Genomic DNA, 21962 nt, shown 5'->3' with positions numbered 1-21962 from the left:
ATGGACTCTTTTCTTTGGAAAAAGGAAAAAAAAAATCTGTGACAATAGGATTCTGATTGAAAAGATTATTAGACCTTCTTGAGAAATTGTAGCCATTCTAAAAACAGTTAAGTCTCAAGCCTTGTTTCATTTATTACCTTAGTTTACCAAGCCAGGTCAATTTCTTACCTTTCAAAGTTGTGATTTGGATAAAATTAATGTAATTTTATTGGATGCAAATTTAATGTTAAAATATAATGTTATGCCGATTCTACATAAACTAGTGAAATAGTGTTTTAGATTCATTCAAAGCATTTTAATCAATAATCAGCTTATGCCAAGAACTATTTTATTGCCTACTGGCCCAAATTCATACATATTAGCATTATTTAATCATGAATAATCACATGATTTAATTTTACTTTTGTAAAAATATTATTAAGCTCAAATTAACTTCTTCCAAATGATAAACATAATCTAATAAAGTCTCCTGCATAGAGTAGATGATTATTAGGTATTTGTTAAATGAATAAATGAGAACGTACACCTATAACTCACTAAGAGTTTATTTCGGAGTTTATTTGTAAAATTACATATATTGAAAGCCCTCAGGAAACTCTTTCTAAGACTATCAACTGTCCAACACGGAGAATATGCTGCTCTTTTCCAGGAAGCCTTTCCTTAATTTTTATATCACTTCATAGATAATTAAATTTATGCTATATATTCAGTTCCTCTCTAAAACACTATTCTTAGTAGTTATATAATTTATTTTAGGGCTAGGTTAGTTGAGGAAGTAAACCCCATGATCACTAAAAATCACCCAGCAATTATTTATTTCTAACATGTTTTAAAATACCTAATAAACCAAATGTATTTAAAGCCATTGAGATAACCTTTTCACAAACCATGACAAAAGAATAAGAGATAATTTTCTAAACTAATTGAAAGTGCAAACCAGATCAGGGTAGATGCTCATTCAAAATAGCAATCAATTTCCAAATACTGTTTTCTTCATTGCTTTAGAATTACATGAAAATAATTAACATAGTAATTGCAAAAGTAATCTTTTTATTAAAGCAATCATCCGTAGGAATATGCAATAAAGTACTTTGATAGTTTATATATGCTGAGCAATTGAAAATGAATTAAAGAATTGTTTTCAAAAATTTAGACTTTTATTAATTATAAAATATTTTCCTCTATTGGTCTAATAGAAAAAGATCTGATATAGTAACACTGTACTAGAGTACAAATGATAGTCCATGTTGGAAGAAAGAACTAATTAATGTCAGTTAATACCTTAAAATTTCTGGTGCTATCAATAGAGTTTCCAAAGCAACTGATTTTTCTGAGTCACTATTGTATTCTTCCACTACAGAAAGGTGAGAAGCATGGACATTTCTGGCTCTCTGTACAATTCAAAATGGCAGTTACCTTCCTATTGTAAACCAGAATCTATTTAGAATGTGGTTATTTTAATCCACATAGTGTCAGCAAGTTTATCCATTCTTGATGGCCTTGCTTAAAAGTCATCTCCTCCAAAAATTATTCCCTGATATCCTAAATCAGAAGTTATATTTCTCGGGTTTCAATTCTCATGGCATTTTACACCAATTTTTTATATAGTTCTAGTTCTTAAAAATTTTGTATTATCTTCATGTATGTCTTTTCTATGCAATAGGTTCTTTAGAGAAATGTTCCTTATTGTATCACTCACACTGGCTACTATATTGTCTTTTATGTGCCAGTTTCTCAACAATTATTTTCAAACTTAGAATAAAAACTACTGCAATAATACAAAAAGTATTTTTTTAATTAAGTATGAGATCAATAAATATGAATAAGGTGAATAAAAGAAGCATAAATAAGTGATTACGATAGCTTTCAAGGGAACAACAAAGACTAAAGTTATTCCCTGGGGAATGGCACATTATAAATGGTAAATTCAGGTTAATGTTTTGTTTTTGGAGGTTCATCAGTGTCATTTTCCCAGTGGGTTTTTTTCATTCTAGATCAGTGTCTCAACTGTGAATGCCCATTTAGAATCACTGGGAGCTTTAAAAATCAATACTTGTTCCTGTGATCCAATCCTAGAATTTCTGATTTAATTTGTTTCACTTTTGCCTCTTCCATCAAGATTATTTAAAATTTCTCCCTAAATGATTAAAATATTTAGTCAGTGTCGATAGCTACAGGTAGAAAAATATAACAGACGAAGTCCTATGGATTCTTCCTCTAAATAGAGAACTAGTTGAGGAATATTTTTCAATATAATTATGCACCTGGGACAACCTTTGCTGTGAACATTTATGTAATTTGCTATTTTAAAAAAATTATTCACACAGTTTGCAAGACGTGTTTGAACTGTGCATAGTCTCTGGAGGAAATATTGCCTGAAATAGATATTTCCTCATGGAGAGGGATTCATATGAGGTTTAGTGAACAGAGGACTTGATTTAAAATTCCAGGTCTATATGAGGTCAAGCTTGTAACCTTGAGCAAGAACACTTTTACCCATTCATAAAGAGAAGGTTATCATCCCTTTCTCATAAGATTGTTATGAGGTTTATGTTACAGGAAATTGCCGAGTGATTAGTGTGCAAGATGGCCTTTGGTAAGTTCTATTATAATTAGGCCTATCAGATTGTTAGCACTATAATCATTACTGTCTTGGGTTCTTGTGCCTGGGTGCTGCTATTCTCTTAATTATTTTGGTTCTTATTCAAACTTTATGTCTCATTTTCAAAGGTTCTTTCTTGAAAATGTCTTGAATTATTCCCCAGTATAAGTTAGAATCACCCAATCTGTTATTCTCTCTCATCACATCTCTTTCAGAATGCTTGTTTTAGGTTACTTGCAGAAGATGGTTCAGTTCTCTGCCCTTGACCGTACTTCACTTACTATGCAACAGAAATATGCTCTAGTCATGGGGTGAAGGATACTTCTTCACTACCGACACTTTGAATTTTGGTTGAAACTGTAACTTGCTTTGACCAATATAATGTGTGGGAGATGTGTGTGCCAGTCCCTAGCCAAGCCTTTAGAATACTGATTGCTCTCTAGAAATTTTCTTCCCTTTTAGAGAGGGCCTACACACATGGGTAGTGAAGACCCAACAGGCATAGCAGAAAGTAAAAGCCAGATGGATTGGAAACTCCTTGAATTTTCAATGCATTCCTCAAGTTGTTAAAACATAAGAGAAAACCCAATAGAAAAGTGGGCAAAAAAGGAACAAATAGTCCTTGGATATTTATTCTTTTAAGCCTATGAAAAAATGTTCATCCTCACTTATAATTAAAGAAATGCAAATTGAAACTACATTCATATACTGTATCTCACCTATATTGTCTTCTATTGGGGAGGCTGTAGAGGGACAGATACTCTTCATTTATTGCTGGGGGGAAGAGCAAACGGGTATATTCCTTTTACAGGGGAAACTGGAAATATCTAACAAAACTATTGAGTGCTTACATTTTGGCAAAATAATTCTACTTCCAGTAGTTTATCCTGAAGATACATCTCGAAAAATATGAAATGCACATGCCAAGGTTATTGACTGTATTGTTTGTAGTTTCAATATATTGCAAACAAACAAAATGCTCATATAAAATAAAGCAGTTGTTTAAATTGTGTGAATCCTATTAAGCTGAAAAAAATGACAAAGATTTTATATATTTTATGAATATATAAAGAGTGTTTTCTTGGGTATATTGTTAAATGAAGGAAGGAAAGTGCAAAATAATATCTACAATATGCTAGCTTTCCATAAAAGATCATGAGAAAGCTGATCCTTATCAAATATTAAGTATACTATAAAGTCCCTATAATTAAAACTGGTACATGCCTAGACAAACATATCAGTGGAGTAGAATAGAACATTCAGAACTAGAACAAGTACCCATGGAAATTTAGTAAATGATAAAATTGTCATCTCAAAGATAGTATTTTTAATAAATTGTTCTAGGACATAGATTCTGCTTATTTATACAAAAAAGAAACAGGAAAGATAAGCAAACATGACTGAGATTGCTTCTCTACAAGAAAAGGTAGGAATAGGGTAGAAAAGATGGAGGGATGAGAATGGACTAAAAGTGATGGGGAAAATAACACTTTGCTGAGTATATATTTTTATGAAGTTCTGACTTTTAGAAGCATGTCAATGTTTTACCCAGTTAAAAAATAGATACATAAAATCAGCCAAAACTGGAGAATTTGAAAGGTAAAACCCCCACCAATACAGAATATAAACTGAAACAAATAAACCTATGTTCCAAGTGAATATCACCTATACTACAAAGGTGAGAAGAGTGGGTACTCAGGAAGAAGTAACCTAAGTAACTTTGGAACATAGGACTTTGACAAAATAACTGAAGATTTAAGACAAATAGAATTATAAATAATTATTGTACTAGTTAATAAGTGTTTGTCACAGTAGTACAGGTTAGCAATTCTGAAACTACTTTGTGTGAATTCTAGGACTGAGCAAATTAGTGAATGTATTTGATTAGTAAAAAGCAGGTTTTTCTTTTTTGGAAAAGGAAGTTAGCAATAAGAAAAGGGAGAAGATGAGAATGAACCCTTTGTTGTTGGAGGCATCAGTATGAACTTATGACTTTTTAAAAATATATACATATAGAAATAAATATTAAAACATATCTTAAGCCTTTATTTAATTTTAGGTACTATGAGTGATGATTTTCATACCCATATGTACATTTACAATATTTGTGACAATGCTCTCCTAGAACCTAGAATCTCATCAAGCAGAAAAGTGAACTGGTATCACAAGAGATGCATAATCACTTACTTTTGTTCAAAAATAGACCTACTGGGTTTGGAGTATCACATGAAAGCCAAAGTTTCTCAGATGTGTTCTCTAGTACTTTGCTACCCACACCGTGACACGTGGATTTGCAACATTATTTTCATCTTGAGCTTGTTAGTAATGGAGAATCATGGGTCCCATCCCAGATCTCCTAAATCAGCTGTTCAGGTGCACATTAAACATTACAAGGCATTGCTCCAGTAGTGATGAAGACCAAAATCCACAGTAATGGTCCTTTGCAGGCTTACACATTATTTATCATATTTTACCCACTAGGCAGAAGTAATGGTATGGAATCCTTTGTTTAGCCATAGGTAGACATCCTGAAAGCAACCTGAATTAATCACACTTTAGCAAATCGATAGCATTTAATAGCATCCATGGCAATTTTCTAAAATCTTAATACTATTAATGAACAAAAACTGACTTTTCTTCTTAAAATTCAGCAAATAACTAACCACTGTTTTTCTATCTACATAACTAGCTAAATTATGAATCCAAGTTTTCACTATGGTAAAAGGTTTTGAAAAAATATATTCCATTAAAAATAATACGATGAGTCTTCTTTGAAAAAAAAATTTTTCATTTTATATTAACATCATCTTTGCTTTTTCTTTTGCTAAAACAAAATAAATATATTTAGACAAATTATACAAACCAATTTAAGGATTTTGAAGGAAAATAGAGAGGCTCTGAAGTTTATTGACACTGGTGGTAAAGGTTAGGTTGGAGTGTAGCTGTTGATTGTAAACTAGAGCACCATCCTTATTATGCCTCTGAAGATGTTGTCCCATATTGACCAGCTGGTAACAGTCTGTGCAGGCTTAAATTACTTATTTCATATAATAATCTATGTTGAAAAGGTCCTGCTACCAACTGTTTTCCTTGTGACTAGCTCTTCAGAGCAATAAACCAATTAGTTGAGTCTGTAGAGAGGTCTATATTTTACTCTTTTAAATAAACATTGGTGACACAAAGTTCTTCACATATTTGAAAAGTTAGCATTTCTGTTGATTATTATAAAAACAAATGTATTACCCCACAAGAAAAGAGTTATTAAAAATTGTTACTATATTTTAACTCATAAACATATTTCCGATTATTTGGTAATGAAGTTAATTGCATCAAGTTTATGAGGAATGTAATTTTTAAAGGAATTTACAGAGGATACTTGTTTCCTACTCTCTTTTCCAATCGCAATAAAATCGTTAATTGTTGTTGGGTTGTTTTGTAAATTCAAAGATTAAATAGTCTCTTTTAATACCTTAATGTCTACTTTAAAATAGATGTCTTGGACTTTTATATCTAGAATTTAATTTTGCCTTTTTGTATCTCCAGGCTTTTACCCTCCAACCCTCTATGACTAGAAAGAGAGCACAAACATTCAGTTCTGTCATTTGCTTTTCATAGATTTACGTGAGTATATCTGGATGCAGAAGAGGTTATCAGAGGCCTTTTCTACCAAATGCTGTTAGTGGCTAACCTATGCAAAATCTCATTAGAGCCTTGGAAATTGGAAAAAACATAATAATTTCAAAGGAAATATCTTTCAAGATATTCTAGTGCTTAGAGAAAAGGAAGTTTGTACAAGTATGCTTCTAAAATACTTTAACCACTAAATTTTTCAAGTTAGTAGCAATTATATTGCTCTTCAAGTGGGCTGAAATTTTTGCTAGGTCTTTATTATGCATCAAGTCTCAGTGGCATTGTAATTTTGCCCACATGTTTGTTTCCTGGAGCCAATTAAGTTGGGAAAAGCACTATAACCCACAGTAGATGACATATAAGTTTTTTGATATGTGAAGGATGTCAGGCCCTGCATTTTTTCACATCACATCATAGGATCTTTTGCTACTTATCAGATATTAAGCCTATAGACTATTGTGCTATCACCTAGGACTTCTTCCTAATGGGAATTTTGAGTCATGCAATAGAGATACAGATATAGATACAGATATGAGTAGAGTAAGGCAAATGTGTCCCCCATTTAAAAGTCTAAAAAAAAAAAAGAGCATACCTGCTTAGAAAAACAGAGGCAAAGGAACATAGAAGACCAGTGAAGGTCTTCAACCAGTTCTGTATTTAAATCCTAGCCTCAGAATTTATGTGCTATGAAACTTTGGATAAGTTACCATCCTTTCCGATCCTCAGATTCATTGTTAATACAATGTGTATATTATCAGATATAATATTAAAAATTTTAACTAGCACTTTTGAACAATTTGAGGAGGCTGTAGCTCTTCTAGCCATTTCCTGACCCTGGGCTAGAACAAATATTAGTCCTTTAATTTCTGCCTCAAAAGGAGATGTAGGTATCTTGGGAAGGTACTAGGGTATCAGAAACAATGGGAATAGGTTGGGGGGGCTGAAAGTTTTAGAACAATAGCTATTTATCAACCAAAAAGACATTTTAAAAATATTTAAATTGGTGCATAAGAGGATCAGGCCACTTCTGTTTATTGTGATGATTATATGGGGGAAATGCATATATAAAATAGTTCATTGAGGAGGATTAATAAATTTGGTTATTAGTATTAAGAATAAAAAGTCAAATAAAATGCAAAGCAGTAGGGAAAAGGAAGAAAGTTCATATTTAGCAGAAAATTCCAGAGTAAATAAAGACAAAGCCCCTATGTATTATAGAGTTTAACTTACTCATAAGTGAAAACTAATCAATATTAATGTTTAAATGTGAATATTATCAAGAACTGTGAAGGATTTAAGGTTTTGTCCTACTTGAAAGCTAGTAAGTTAAACTGCCATAGTTTCAGGGAGGCTGACAGAAGACATGAGATCGCCGGGTCAGAGAAAAAAACATTATTACTCATGGTCCAGCAAGCAACATGAACATCAGCATATCTGTGTCAGTTCCCCTTGCTCGAAATCACACTAGGCAATGTTAATGGACCCAGATTAAAGCCTGCATGCATAGCAAGTTTCATTACAAATGAATTCTGAATTTCGGCAAAAGTGCTTGCCCACGCTTTCCTTAGAAGGCAGACATTATCTCTGTCTCCAAAACCTGTTCATTATACAAATATCCTTAAAAAGATAGTCTGGAATAAAGGGAAATCAGTTCTCCTGTTCACAAAATGTGTAGAAATAGAGAATCATGAAGAATTGACTTCCACTAACAAAACATTGTAAATCAACTATCCTCTGACATAAAATAAAAATTAAAAAATTGGATATTTTCCTTAACTTATTTTGTCTGAACTATGTCAGATATGTTACAAAAGAGTTAACTGTTACTGCAGTGATTCAAGGAAAGTGTGAAATCAAGCATATTTTAAAAATAAAACCTTTAATTGACAAACATTTTACATTTACAGAAAGATTATAAAAGAGAGAGACTTGCCATACTCCTCATACCTCTTTAGCCCTATTATTACCGTTTAACATTATTATAATACATTTGTTACAATTAATGAACCAAGATAGATACATTATTATAACAAAAACCCTTAATTCAGATTTCCTTGTTTTTTTGACCTACTTCCCTTTTCTATTCCAAGATCCCATTCAGGACACCACATTGTGCTCAACACATTATGTCTCCTTAGGCAACTCTTGCCTATGATAATTTCTCAGACTTTCCTTGTTTTTGATAACATTGACAGTTTTGAGGAGTATTGGTAAGGTAATTTTTTGAATGTCTTCGTTGGGTTTTGTCTGATATTTTCCTCATACTTAGGCTAAGGTTACGTGTTCCTGGAAGGAAGTCACAAAGGTAAAGCATCATTTCCATCACTTCAATGCACTTACTAGTATAGCACGGTACATACTATTGACTTGATATCACTAAGGATATTAATCTTGATTACCTGGCTGAGGTATTGTCAGGTTTCTGCATTGTAAAGTTACTGTCTTTTCTCCCTTTTCATACTGTTCTCTTTGGAAGGAAAGCACTATGCCTAGCCGACACTTAACAGAGTGGAGATTTATGCCCCATCTCCTTTGGAGCAGAGTAGGCACATAATTTATTTGGAATACTGCAAGTGAGTTTTGCTCATTCTCTCTCTTTTATTTATTCCATTACTTGTTTATGTAAGTGTAGACTCAGAGATATGTATTTTATACTTAGGGTTATAATCCAATACTATTTCATTTATTTTGTTCAAATTGCTTCAGTTTTGGCCATTGAGAGCTCTTTCAGTTGGCTCCTGTATCCCTTTGACATATTCCCATTAGTGTGTGTGTGTGTGTGTATGTGTGTGTGTGTTTCTGACACTACAAACGCTCCAGGCTCATCTTGCATATTTCTTGCCCCATTTAGAATTTCTCTAAGGAGCCTTGGTTCTTTCAGTGGAGAATAGTAATAGAAAACAATATCTGGGCACTAGGTAGGGTCGTTATTAGAGGTGCTATTATTATCTAGAGCTGTTGTTTCTAGCTAGTCTCAGCTGACAATGCAAGGAGATATATGTGTATATATCAACTCATGTATATTAACGTATCAATAAATATTTCTATATGTAACCATCTGTATCTATATTAAGCAAAACATGAATCCGTACTGATGGGTATAATTCTAATCCATTAAACATGGATCATTCTAGCCCCCAGCATTTGCTTGTATGTAACCTCTCAATCCAACAGTGAATAATCTGACTCCCATCATTAACATAAATTCAATTATTGTTCAATTCTGATATTCATATATAGCAGTAACAGAGTAGTTAACACACACTCCTATGGGAAACAACTTCATCAACTAAGACCACAGTGCTTAGTATAGTTGTTTTTGCCTTTAGTCTTATAGTTTCCACTGATTTGCAAATTAACTTTGGCCAGCCCTTTTTTCCTGAATCCCCTTTGGTGAAGTTTTTCACATATTTATAATACATTTAAATTGTTTCTCACACTCTCATTCATTCTTGGGAGCTCCCAACATCCTAAATGACATTTAAAAACTTGCATACATTAAGGTTCACTCTTGTGCTGGAAGTTTCTAAAGTTTTCGACACATGCATAATGTCACGTATTCATCATTACCGTGTCGTAAAAAAGTAGTTTCGCCACCTTAAAAAATCATTTGTGCTTCACCTCATCAACACTTTGTCCTAGCAACCACTGATCTTTTTAGAATCTCTGTAGTTTTGCCTTTTGCAGGGTATCATACAATATGTACACTTTGTATACTGGCTTCTTCCACTTAGCAGTGTGTATTTAATATTCAGCCATGTTTTTTTGTGTCTTGATACATCATTTCCTTTTACTATTAATAAATTGCCAAACTATCTTCCAACATGGATGTGCCATTTTTAACTTCCACTAGTAATGAATGAGAGTTCCTGTTGTTCTACATTTTCACCAGCAATTATTTTTATTTTTAGTATGTGATTTTTATAGAATTATTTTTTATCCTTTTAATGTTTTGGGGATGCGTAGATCAGTAGTGATGAATTCTCTTTCATTTCTGATTTTGGTAACTTGTGTCTTCTCTTTTTTTCTTAGCCTGTCTAGAGGTTTATTGATTTTATTCATTTTTTTTTTTTTTAAAGAACCAGGTCTTTGTTTCACTGATTTTCTGTTATCTTTTTCTGTATTCCATATTTCACTTCTGCTTTAACTTTTATTATTTATTTTCTTCACATTGCTTTAGGTTTGGATTAGCCTTCTTTCTCTAGTATCTTAGTGGGGAAGCTTAGGTTATAATTTTTAATCTTTTTTCTCTTCTAATGTATGCACTTAATAATATAAATTCCTCCTCAAAGCTCTGCTTTTGCTGCATGCACATAATTTGACATGTATTTTCATTTAGGTTGAAATATTTTAATTTCTCTTGAGACTTGTTCTTTGAGCCATGTGTTATTTAGGAGTATGTAGATTACTTCAAATATTTGGGGATTTCTAAACTACCTTTCTGTTATTAATGTCTAGTTTAATTTCATTATGAATTGAAAACATATTTTGTATGATTTCTCTGCTTTTAAATTTGTTTAAGAGTATCTTATGCTGTAGAATATGGTCTATCTTGGTGAATGCTTCATTTGAGCTTGAGAAGAATGTGCATTCTTCTGTTCTATTGATAGAATGGAGTATTATATAAATAGCTCTTCCTTCATTTATGTATACCTGAGTTTTTGAACTATATCATTTTACTTCTGCCTGAAAAACTTCTTTTAACATTTTTGCAAGAACAATATGGTGGTGATGAATTCTTTCAGTTTTTGATTGTTAGAGAATGTCTTTATTTTTCTTTCACTTTTTAGAATAATTTTTCTGGATATAGAATTTTACATTGCTTCTTTTTTCTTTTAATAATTAAAATATTTTAGTTTACTCTGTTTTTTCTTGTATGGTTATTGGCAAGAAATTTACTGATATTCTTATCCTTGCTCCTGTATAGAAAATGTGTATTTCTTTCCCTCTGGCTTCTTTCAAGATGTTTCCTTTGTCTTTGGTTTTCTGCAGTTTGAATATGATATGTCTTGTGTAATAGTTTTGGTATTTATTCTGCTAGATTATCTCTAAGCTTCCTGGATTTGTGCCTGGATGTCTGACATTAATTTTGGAAAGTTTTCTGTTATTACTACTTCAAATATTTCTTTTGCTCCATTCTTATTTCTTCTGATTACATGTATGCTACACTTCTTGAAGTAGTTCTTTTGTTCTTGGATAGTCTATTCTGTTCATTCTTTTTTTTTTTTCTCATTACATCTCAGTTTCTGATGTTTCCATTGATTCATTTTCAAGGTCACTGACTTTATTTGTGCATAGTCTACAGATGAGCCCATCAAAGACATTCATCATGTTTGTTACAGTGTGTTTTTTTTTTTGCAGTACGTGGGCCTCTCACTGTTGTGGCCTCTCCCGTTGCAGAGCACAGGCTCCTGACGCGCAGGCTCAGTGGCCATGGTTCATGGGCCCAGCCGCTCCGCGGCATGTGGGATCTTCCCTGACTGGGGCATGAACCCGTGTCCCCTGCATCGGCAGGTGCACTCTCAACCACTGCACCACCAGGGAAGCCCTCAGTGTTTTGATTTTAACTATTTCCTTTTCTTAGAATTTCTAGCTCTCTGCTTTCATTACCAATCTGTTCTAATGTGTTGTCTACTTTTTTCCTTAGACACTTCAGTATATTAATCATAGTTATTTTAAACTGTGACAATTCTATCATCTGTGTCATATCTGGGTCTGGGTACAGTACTACTTTTTGTCTTTAGATTTTTTTTTTCTTATATTTTGCATGCCTTGAACTTTTTTCTTGGAAGCTGGAAATTTTGTATTGGGTATTTGAAGCTGGGTTAAATTGACTATTAGTGTGAGGATTTATTTCAATCAGGTTAAGTGTTGGGCTGCGTTTAATATTTACTGTTGCTGTAGGTGCCAAAGGCTTCAATTCATCTAGTGTCCTTTTTGTCTTCACGTCTTTTCTTCTCTAAGTACTCTTCTTCAAAGACAGTTTGCATTTTGAAGTTCTTTCAGATGTAATCCACTGGTATCATACTGTCACCCTGTTTCATGGTGGTTATATGTAGAAGAGGGGAATTTTTGTACAATCTTTGGATTAAATCATAATTTAGTGGTCTTTTTGTCTCTGGGCTGTGATTGCATAAGTGTTTCTTCATTGTTATAGTCTTTTGCCTTCCATAGATTAGACAGAAAACAAAAGAGGGCTGGAGCAGAAGGAATGATGTTTCTCTAGTTTGGATAAGTCTCTGGCAAAGTCTTATATTCTAGGTTTAGGCATTTATTACTGATAATGTGCTGGCATATCTTGCAATGATTACTCTTCACCTCTCACTGCAGGAGCCACAAAGAGATTTATCTTGGATCTTCAGAGTGATACCCTTGCTCCTGAATAGTATGGTTCTTTAGCAGTAACCCCCTAAGACTACAGGTCCAAGGAGTTTATGACTCTCATGATAGTCTATACTCAATTTCTAGCAATTCATCAAAATTACCATTACCATTGCTCCTAGTAGCTTATGTTTCCAGTGGGTGGCTTTTGCTCTAGGCAAGCATATCTTGGTTATGATTCTGAATTGGCCTATTTCCAAATGGGGTGATGTTTTCCTCTACAACCTCAGTTCTCTTATGGGTGCTAAAAAAAATTGTATTTTCAGTTAGTTCAGTTTTTTCTTGTTATAAGGACAGAGTGAAAGTTTTTAAGTTCTTTACATGTCAGAGTTAAAACAGGAAACAAAGTATTTTATTTTTCAAGCATAAATTCAAATGAAACATTAGGCCACAGTTTGCAAATTGTGATAGTACACGATGTATTGATGGCTATGGGAAGTGAGAAGATGAGGATCATCATCATCTTGATTATCGTCATGATTCTTATCAAAACTTGGCAAAAGAAAGAACCATAATATGACTCTTCTCTAAATTTTCATGGAATGATGAGATGGGAAAAATAAGCTAGAATAGCTCTATTTGTGTCATCTCATCTTTTCTTAAATAAGCCTTCACCTCCTGTGAGGAAAGACAACTGAAAAGAAATGTCAATCAAGAACTGCAAAAGCAGTTCCTCTAACCAAAGAAATTTTATAAAATAAAAAGCATTTTTATATTTTTTACGAATAATAAAAAATAATTCTCTTTCTTAAATGAACACTTCTGTAAAGAATAAAAGTGAGAAGGCCTAAGTGAGTCTTAAGAGAAGAAATTGAGAGCTTGGCATTCTGGTTTTAATCAATGAGTTGGGATAAGGTTTCCCAGTCCAGTCAGATACACTTTTCCCCAAAACTTGGCTCTCATTTTTTTATCTGCTCACCATGAGATCTTTATTTTTTATCATCTGAATCCTTTTGATTAACAATTTTCCCATTGCTACTCTCTCTAGTCACCTTTTGTCAGCCCTTCTCATGTACATAATTCTTCTCCAGCTATCCCTAATGTTTATGTATCAAATTAAAGGCTGTCTAACTTTCTTCTTGAACTTTCTAAGGAATAACAACTCAGTATGTCACATGGCATTCTTTATAAACTAAAGGTGGAAGACACTATTGCACAATAATTCTTTGGGGTCTCAGCCCCAAAGATCTCCCATCTCTCATTATTGAATATCTAATGAAAAAGCTAGGCCAAAGTTCAACAATGCATAAAAAAGAACTATACACCATGACTAATGGGGTTTGTTCTAAGTATTCCAGGCTGGTTCAACATTTGACAATCAATAGATATAATCCAACACATCAACAAGCTAAAGAAAAAAAATCATATAATTATATCAATTGATATAGACAAAACATTCCACAATCCAACACACATTCATAATAAAAACTCTCAGCAAACTTGGAATAATAGGAACTTCCTTAACTTAATAAAGAATGTCTACAAAAAACCTGCAGCTAACAATATACTTAATGATGATGGACCATTACCTTAATGGTAGTGGGACACCTTCCCCTAAATTGGGAATAGGCATGGATGTCCTCTTTTACTACTCCTATTCAACGTTGTACTGGAAGTCCTAGCTAGTGAAATAAGCAAAGCAAAGCAAAGCAAAGCAAAGCAAAGCAAAAAGAAAAGAAAAGAAAAGAAAATGTATATTGACTGGAAAAGAACAAATAAAATTTTCTTTATTCACAGATGAAATAATTGCCTATTAAACTTCTAGAAGAAAGTATTGGAAAACATCTAGATGACCTTAGTTTTAGTAATGAAACTGCAAAATACAACACCCAAAGCATGATTTATGAAAGAACAAAATGATGTTGGACTTTATTAAAATTAAATCTTCTGCTTTGTGAAAGACACTGTTAGAAAACAAAGACAGGCCACAGACTGGGAGAAAATATTTGCAAATCACATGTGTGATAGATGACTTGAGTCCAAGATCTACAAAGAACATTTAAAACTTAACAATAAGAAAAACAACCCATTTAAAAAATGGGCAAAAAATCTGGATAGACACTTTAACAAAGAAGATATGCAAATAGCAAATAAGCACATACAAAGCTACACAACATGCGTTTTCATTAGAGAATTGAAAATTAAACAAGTTACCACTGCACACCTATTGGAATGGCTAAGCTCCCCAAAACACTGACAGTATCAATTGCTGGTGAAGAGGCAGAACAATAGGTGGGGGATTGTTGGTGGGAATGCCAAATGGTACAGTCATGTTGGAAGAGAGTTTGACAGTTTCTTATAAAGCTAAATATAATTTTAACATAGGATACAGCAATCACACTGTTGAATATTTACCCAACTGATCTGAACATTTATGATGAATTTTCATAACTAATCAATATTATGCATGAAAAATTTCAAAAGTTCAAGAATCAAAAGGAATTTTTTCCCTGTTCTTAATAATCAGAGGCATAAAACATTTTTGTATACCTACAGTAGTGAAACTGCCTTAAGTATTCTTATAAAAAGAAGAAATTAGGAGCTGTTATGTAGAAATTTATCCAGATATAATTTTGGCTTATGAATAAGATCAAAATGTCAAATCTTATGTCTCTGAATAAGTCAATTATAATATTTTCTTCTTGGTTTGAAGATATTTGCCATGTTGTTTTACATTTTGGTGACACTGACAATGAAATATATTAGATTTTTCTTCTGGAAAGAGTACTTCGTATATATATTTGATATAGTCACCTTAGGTAGATATCAGTTGCAATCTTTCTATTAGGCTAACTTAATAATTGATATAAAATTGATGGATTCCCTGAGTCAGAGATAATTCACTGATGGTGCAGGACATTTTTCCAAAATTTACTTCAGAATAAAGAGATTTTTGGAGAAAATGTGCAAAAACTGCTATTATGTTATTTATTATTGCCATCTTTTATATAGAGATGTAAAATACATTTCAGAGTGTGAATATTTAAGGCTCTCAATAAATTTAATGAATAAATTGCTTTTCAAAATTATTGTGCTAACTTTTACTCCCACCAATTAATGAGGACTTAATCTATTAAGCGCTGTGAGCATTGGGTATTAAATATTTTGACAATTTATTTTCATTTACATTTAGATTTCTTCTAGTTTTTTCAAGTTAACCTTTAAAAATATATTATTTGTAATTTTGTGAATAGTTTTTAATGTCCTTTATTTATTTAGATCTTATTGCTTTTTGTTTTTAATTTATTTTAGTAATTTTGGTACTTTGGGACTTTGAAAAAATGTCCATTTTGTATAAGTTGTCAAATTTATTGAATGCAAGATGTTCAAAACATTACCTTATCATCCTTCTAACAAAAGTATGATCTACACTAATGCCCTTTCTTCTATATTTGATATTTGTAATTTGTGCCTTCTCTACTTTCTTATTAATTAGTCTAAATATAAGCTTAAAATTTGTTAATCTTTTCAAATAACCATCTTTGAGTTTAATTTGCCTCTATTGTATATAATTCTATCTTAGATATATTATACCTGTTAACTTACTTAAGGTTTAACTTCCTCTTGTTTCTCTATGTTTTTAAGGTGGAAACTCAGATCATTGATCTTAGACCTATCTTCTTTGGAAATATAAGTACCTAAGGCTATAAATTTTCCTCTACACAATGCTTTACCTTCATTCTACAAATTTGGATGTGTCATGTTTTAATTTTCAATAATCCAAAATATTTTCTAATGGTCTTTTAAGTTTCTTCTTGGTTCTACTGGTTATTTAAAATTTATTTGTTTGATTTCTAAATATTTTGAGATTTTCACAAAAGTCTTTGTTATTGATTTTTAGTTTAATTCCATGGTGGTCAGATTACAATTCCATATGATTTCATTCTTATTAAATTTATTGAGGCTGGTTTCATGTTCCAGAATGTGATCTATGCTATTGAATGCTTTATTTGAGCTAAAAAGAATGTGTATTCCATCATTTTCAGTAAGTTGACCTCTATTTAATGTTTAGGAAAGTGAGGTAATAATGTTTTTCCAATTTTCCCTATCCTTACTATTTTCTGTCTACCTTTCCTAGCAATTATTGAGAGAGGTGTTGAAAACTCTAATTATAATTTGTCTATTTACTATTTGCTTCCAATATTTTGAAACTCTGTAATTAGATGCATACACATTTAGGATTATTACATCAGTTTGTTAAATAGATCCTTTATCATTTTGAAATAACTGTCTTTATCCTTAGTAATATTTCTTGTTCTGAAGGCTACTTTACCTGATATTAATAAAGCTACTTAATCTTATGATTTTTGTTTACGTTGGATACTTTATTTTTAACCTATCCATGTCTTTGTATCTAAAGTAAAATTTTATGTCCCGTATACTGTGGGGTCTTGCTTTTTTATCTAGTCTGACAATAGCTGCTATTTAACTTTTTGGTTTAGATTATTTGAATTAATGAAATCATTAATGTGGTTTTATTTTTCAAATCTATCTTCATGCTACTTGCTCTTTCTAAAAAATTGTCTTATAATGTGATTTTTTACATAACACATAATTATTTTAAAGTGAACAATTCAGAGGAAATTAGTAATTTACAATGTTATAAACCACTACCTTTATCTAGTTCCAAAACATTTTAATCACCTCAAAAGGAAATCTCATACCAATTAAGCAATTGCTCCCCATTCTGACACCATACTCCTCAGCCCTGGTTCACCACAAATCTGTGTTATGTTTCTATGGATTTACCTATTCTGAATAGTTCAAATGAATGGAACTATACACTATGTGCCTTTTGTGTCTGGCTCCTTTGACATGACATAATGTTTTTTATATCATCTACTTTGTAGCATAGATCTATAATTCGTTCCTTTTATATTGTAATAATATTACCAACCCATTGTATGCATATACTACAATTCATTCATTCATTGCCATTGAGCTGTTTACACCTTATGGCTATCATGAATAGTGCTGCTACAAATACACATGTACACGTACTTGTTTTAGTACCTACTTTCCATTCTTTGAGGTATGTGTATACCTATGAGTAGAACTGTTGTAGGCTCACATGGTAATTCTATGCTTAACTTTTTGAGGGAACACCAGTTTTTCACTGTGATCAAACCATTTTACCTTCCTGTCAGCAATATACAAAGGTTTCAATTTCTCCACATCCTTTCCAACACTTGTTCCCCAATCCCCTTTTAAAAAATAACTATCCTAGTAGGTATAAAGTAGTATCCCTTTGAGGTTTTATTTGAATTCCCCTAATGACTAAGGATGTTTAGCATCTTTTCATGTGCTTTTTGGCCTTTAGTGTATCTTCTTTGGAGAACTATTTATTCAACCCTGCCCATTTTTTAAATTAGGTTGTCTTTGTATTGAATTGTTAGTATTCTTTGTATATTCTGGATACGAGACTCTTATCAAATACAAAATTTGCAAACATTTTTTGCCATTATGTATGTTGTTTATTCACCTTCTTGACAATGGTCTTTAAAGTACAAAAAGTTTTTAATTTTGATGAAATCCAACTTATCTATTTTTCCTTTTGTTGTTCATGTTTTTGATTTCATATCTAAGAATTATTCTTTGCCAGATCCAAGGTTATTAAGATTTACCCCTGTTTTCATTTAAGAGTTTTATGGTTTTAGCTCTCGTATTTAGTTTGTTGAAGCATTTTGAGTTAATTTTTGTATACGGTGAGAGTTAGGGGTCCAATTTTATTTATTTTTACATGTGGATTTGCAGCTATCTACATATTATTTGTTGAAGAGACTTTTCTTTTCCCCATTCAATTTTCTTGACACCCTTGTTGACTCTCAGTTGACCATATATGTATGGTTTTATTTCTGGAATCTTATGTCTATTTCACTGATCTACATGTTCATCTACATTGCTTTGGTTACTGTAGTTCAGTAGTAAGTTTTGAAAGTGAGAGTGTGACTCCTCCAGTTTTATTCTTTTTCTATATTTTTTAGCTGTTTGGGAACCCTTGAAATCCCGTATGAATTTGAGGATCAGCTTTTCCATTTCTACAAAAAAGTAGCATTAGAATTTTGATAGGGATTGCATTGCACCTATAGATCACTTTGGGTTGTATTGTCATCTTGACAATATTAAATTTTCTAATCCATGAACATGGGATGTCTTTCCCTTTATTTAGGTTTGTGAAATAAATTTGGTTTTGATTTGCCCCATGTGTTGCTTATTCTTCTTTTCCTCTAATTAAACTTCTTCTGAATTTATTAAATTTTTGTTTAGTGGTTTTATTTAAGGACTGCTTTTGGATTATTAGCTATATCCCTGTTTTTTTTTTTTTTGTGTGTGTGGTTACTCAATGGATTGCAACAGACATCTTTAATTTATCACAACTGAGTTTCAAATAATACTACATGACGTCAGGCTTAATGTAGGATTACAGTTCACTCTTGAACTATGTGGAGGTTAGGGTGCCAATCCCTTGCAGTTGAAAATCTGAGTATAGCTTTACACTCTGCCCTCCATATTTGTGGTTCCAGATACAAGGATTCAACCAAACACCAACTGTGTATTATTGTAGTATATATTTATTGAAAAAAAATCCTCCTATAGATGAACCCATGCAGTTCTAACCAGTACTGTTCAAGGGTCAACTGTTTTACAACAGTATCTTTCCATCTCCCTTCCATTCTTTATCCTTATCCTCTTCCATTACATTTACAACTTTTGACATTCATCAATATTTGGGTAGATTCTAGTTTCTATCTAGTGTCATTTTCCTCTCAACCTGAAGTACTTCCTTTAACATTTCTTATAGTCTACACCTACTGGCAATAGATTTTGTCATCTTTATTCATAGTTCTTTATTTCATAATAGTTTTTGATAGATGATTTGCTAGTTATAGAATTCTAAATTACCAGATTGTCTTTCAACTCTTTAGAGATGATGTTTCTTTTTTTTCTTTTTTTGCAGTTTCTGAAAATAACTCTGTGAACTTCTGATCTTATTTCCTGTGTATACGCCTTCTTTTTCTGGGTGTTTTAAAGATGTTTTTTCACTTGCTTTCAACAAGTAGTTTTCATTGTGTTTATTCCATTTTAGATTACTTGACATCTTGGATCTGTGTATTTATAATTATGAAATTTATATAACTCAATCTCTTTCTGGAACTCTAATTACATGTATATTAGACTACTCTTTTATCTCTATGCTACATTTTTTATAGTTTTTATTGCTGTGCTTTCAAGTTCACTTATTTTTCTTTTAATGTATTTCATCTGATGTTGATTCAAAATGTGAAATTTTTACTTCCAGAATATTTTATTTCCATATATTTTTATCTCCAGAATTCCCTTTGATTATCTTTTATACCTTATATCCCTCTCTTCATTATGTCCATGTTTGTCTTTAAATCTTGGAACATATTTATAATATTTATAACAGCTGTTTAATAGTTTCTGTGTCCTAAGTCTATCATCTGTTATTTTTCTGTTTGTTTCTAATGACTGCTTATTCTGGATATGTTTTACATTTTTCTGCCTCATTACATTCAGTAAATTTTGAATGGATGCTGGATATTGTAAATTTTATAATGTAGAGTACTGGATTATGTTATATTTCTTTAAAGAACATACTTTATTCTTACAGGTAGTTAAACTCCTTGCATAACAAGGTGAGTTTCTTCCGGCTTATTCTGAACTTTTATAAGGTAAGTCTAAATAGCCTAGAGTCTACAGCTAGTTTCACTTGACTTCTAAAGCTTGACCTTTCTTAATCTCTACTGAAAGCCATATATATATATATATATAAATATAATTTCTCTCCACTTTGGTTAGTAGGAAAACTGGAATTACTCTCAGATCTCTCTGAGGTCTGAAATTACTAAGCTTATAGATTCTTACTAATTGTTCTTTCCCTATAGTTGGTCGTTGCCTGTCTCATGAAATTTCACTTTATGGATGACAGATGGGGTTCAGACAGAAATACAGTAAAGCTCTTTCTCTGTTTTGTTCCCTACTCTCTGTCACTCTGCCCTATAAATTCTAGAAACCTCTGCCTCCCAAAATAGTAAGCTTTGCTTGCTTAACTCAGTGAAAATTCAAATCCTGTTTTGTTCAACCCTCTCTGCCCCTGCTTGGGAAATTGCCTCTAGTCAGAATATGAGCATTAAAGTAAGGTTTGCCTCATTTTTTTCCTTCCTAGTTAGCCAAGGGAGAGCAAATTACAAAAAAAGTATACTTCATGAGTGGAAACAGATATTTTTACCAAAATTTACAAATTATTTTTTTCTTTTTAGTTGCTAAAAGGTAGACTTTATAAAGAAATGTTTCCTAATTTTTTTCAGGGGTTTCATTGTTTAGAATTAACAAGAAATTTTCTTTATAGACCAGATGAAATCAATTTTGAATCATATTCTTAAGAGTCTGAAAAAATCTCAATTCTGTAATTTTAACTTATCATAATTTCATTAGCTATACCAACAATAATGTTTCTTTTAAAGGCCTTAAATGTCTTTCATAGATTATATCATTTATCAGATTTGGGAGGTAAAAAACTTATAAGTTAAAGCAAATTATTTCCGTTATAAGTGCAGATACAAATTAGCCAAGGAGTAGATTTCAAATCTCTCAAGAAAGCCTCATGATTCATTCACCTGTCATTCAGCATATATTTATGTTGTATGAGGGATCAAAAATTTTCATGAATAAACTCTATTTTCATTTCTTAGATCAAGGTTTACTTCCTCTGTGCTGCTACATTTTTGTTTTCATCAGTCTCCAAAAAATTGGCTTGATTTGTTACTTTTGTCTACTCTGTAAATCTCTGAGTGCTGTAAGACTCCTCCCAGCAAGAACACTTTCAAATGGCCCACAGTTCCCCCACGTCTCTCTTCCCGAAGGCAAACACAGATACACTTGTTGCTTTGCTAAGGAACTATACAGGACATTTATTTTCAATGGAGTAGTTATAAAGCTTAATAATATTATAGATTAATTGAAGAAAGTCATATTTCCTTTCTTCCTGATTCTCTCAATTATGGAAGCAAAGTTTGAGAGACTCAAAGGAATGTTTTTACTTTTAAAAAGTTTTCCCATAAGAGCCACTCTATGACTTCTGTTTACAGTTCATTGTACATGTCTAACTGTAAGACAATGTATAGCTGTAAGGGAGTCTGACAAAGTATTTTTACTTTCCAGCTTCCATAATAGAGTTCATCTTTCTAAACTACTAGTTAATAAAATCTACAGTAAATTATTGTCTTACTTTCTGGTTGAATAGTTATTGCCTATCTTCTTCAAATTTTAAAAACCTGAAGTAGATTTGGTACAACATTGCTCTTTAAACTTACTCACCATTTTAACC

This window comes from Aethalodelphis obliquidens, unplaced genomic scaffold (assembly GCF_003676395.1).
Source record: "Aethalodelphis obliquidens isolate GAN/ISIS:26980383/991018 unplaced genomic scaffold, ASM367639v1 scaffold33, whole genome shotgun sequence".
In the NCBI taxonomy this organism is placed as follows: domain Eukaryota; kingdom Metazoa; phylum Chordata; class Mammalia; order Artiodactyla; family Delphinidae; genus Aethalodelphis; species Aethalodelphis obliquidens.
Note: the sequence above shows the minus strand (reverse complement) of the source record.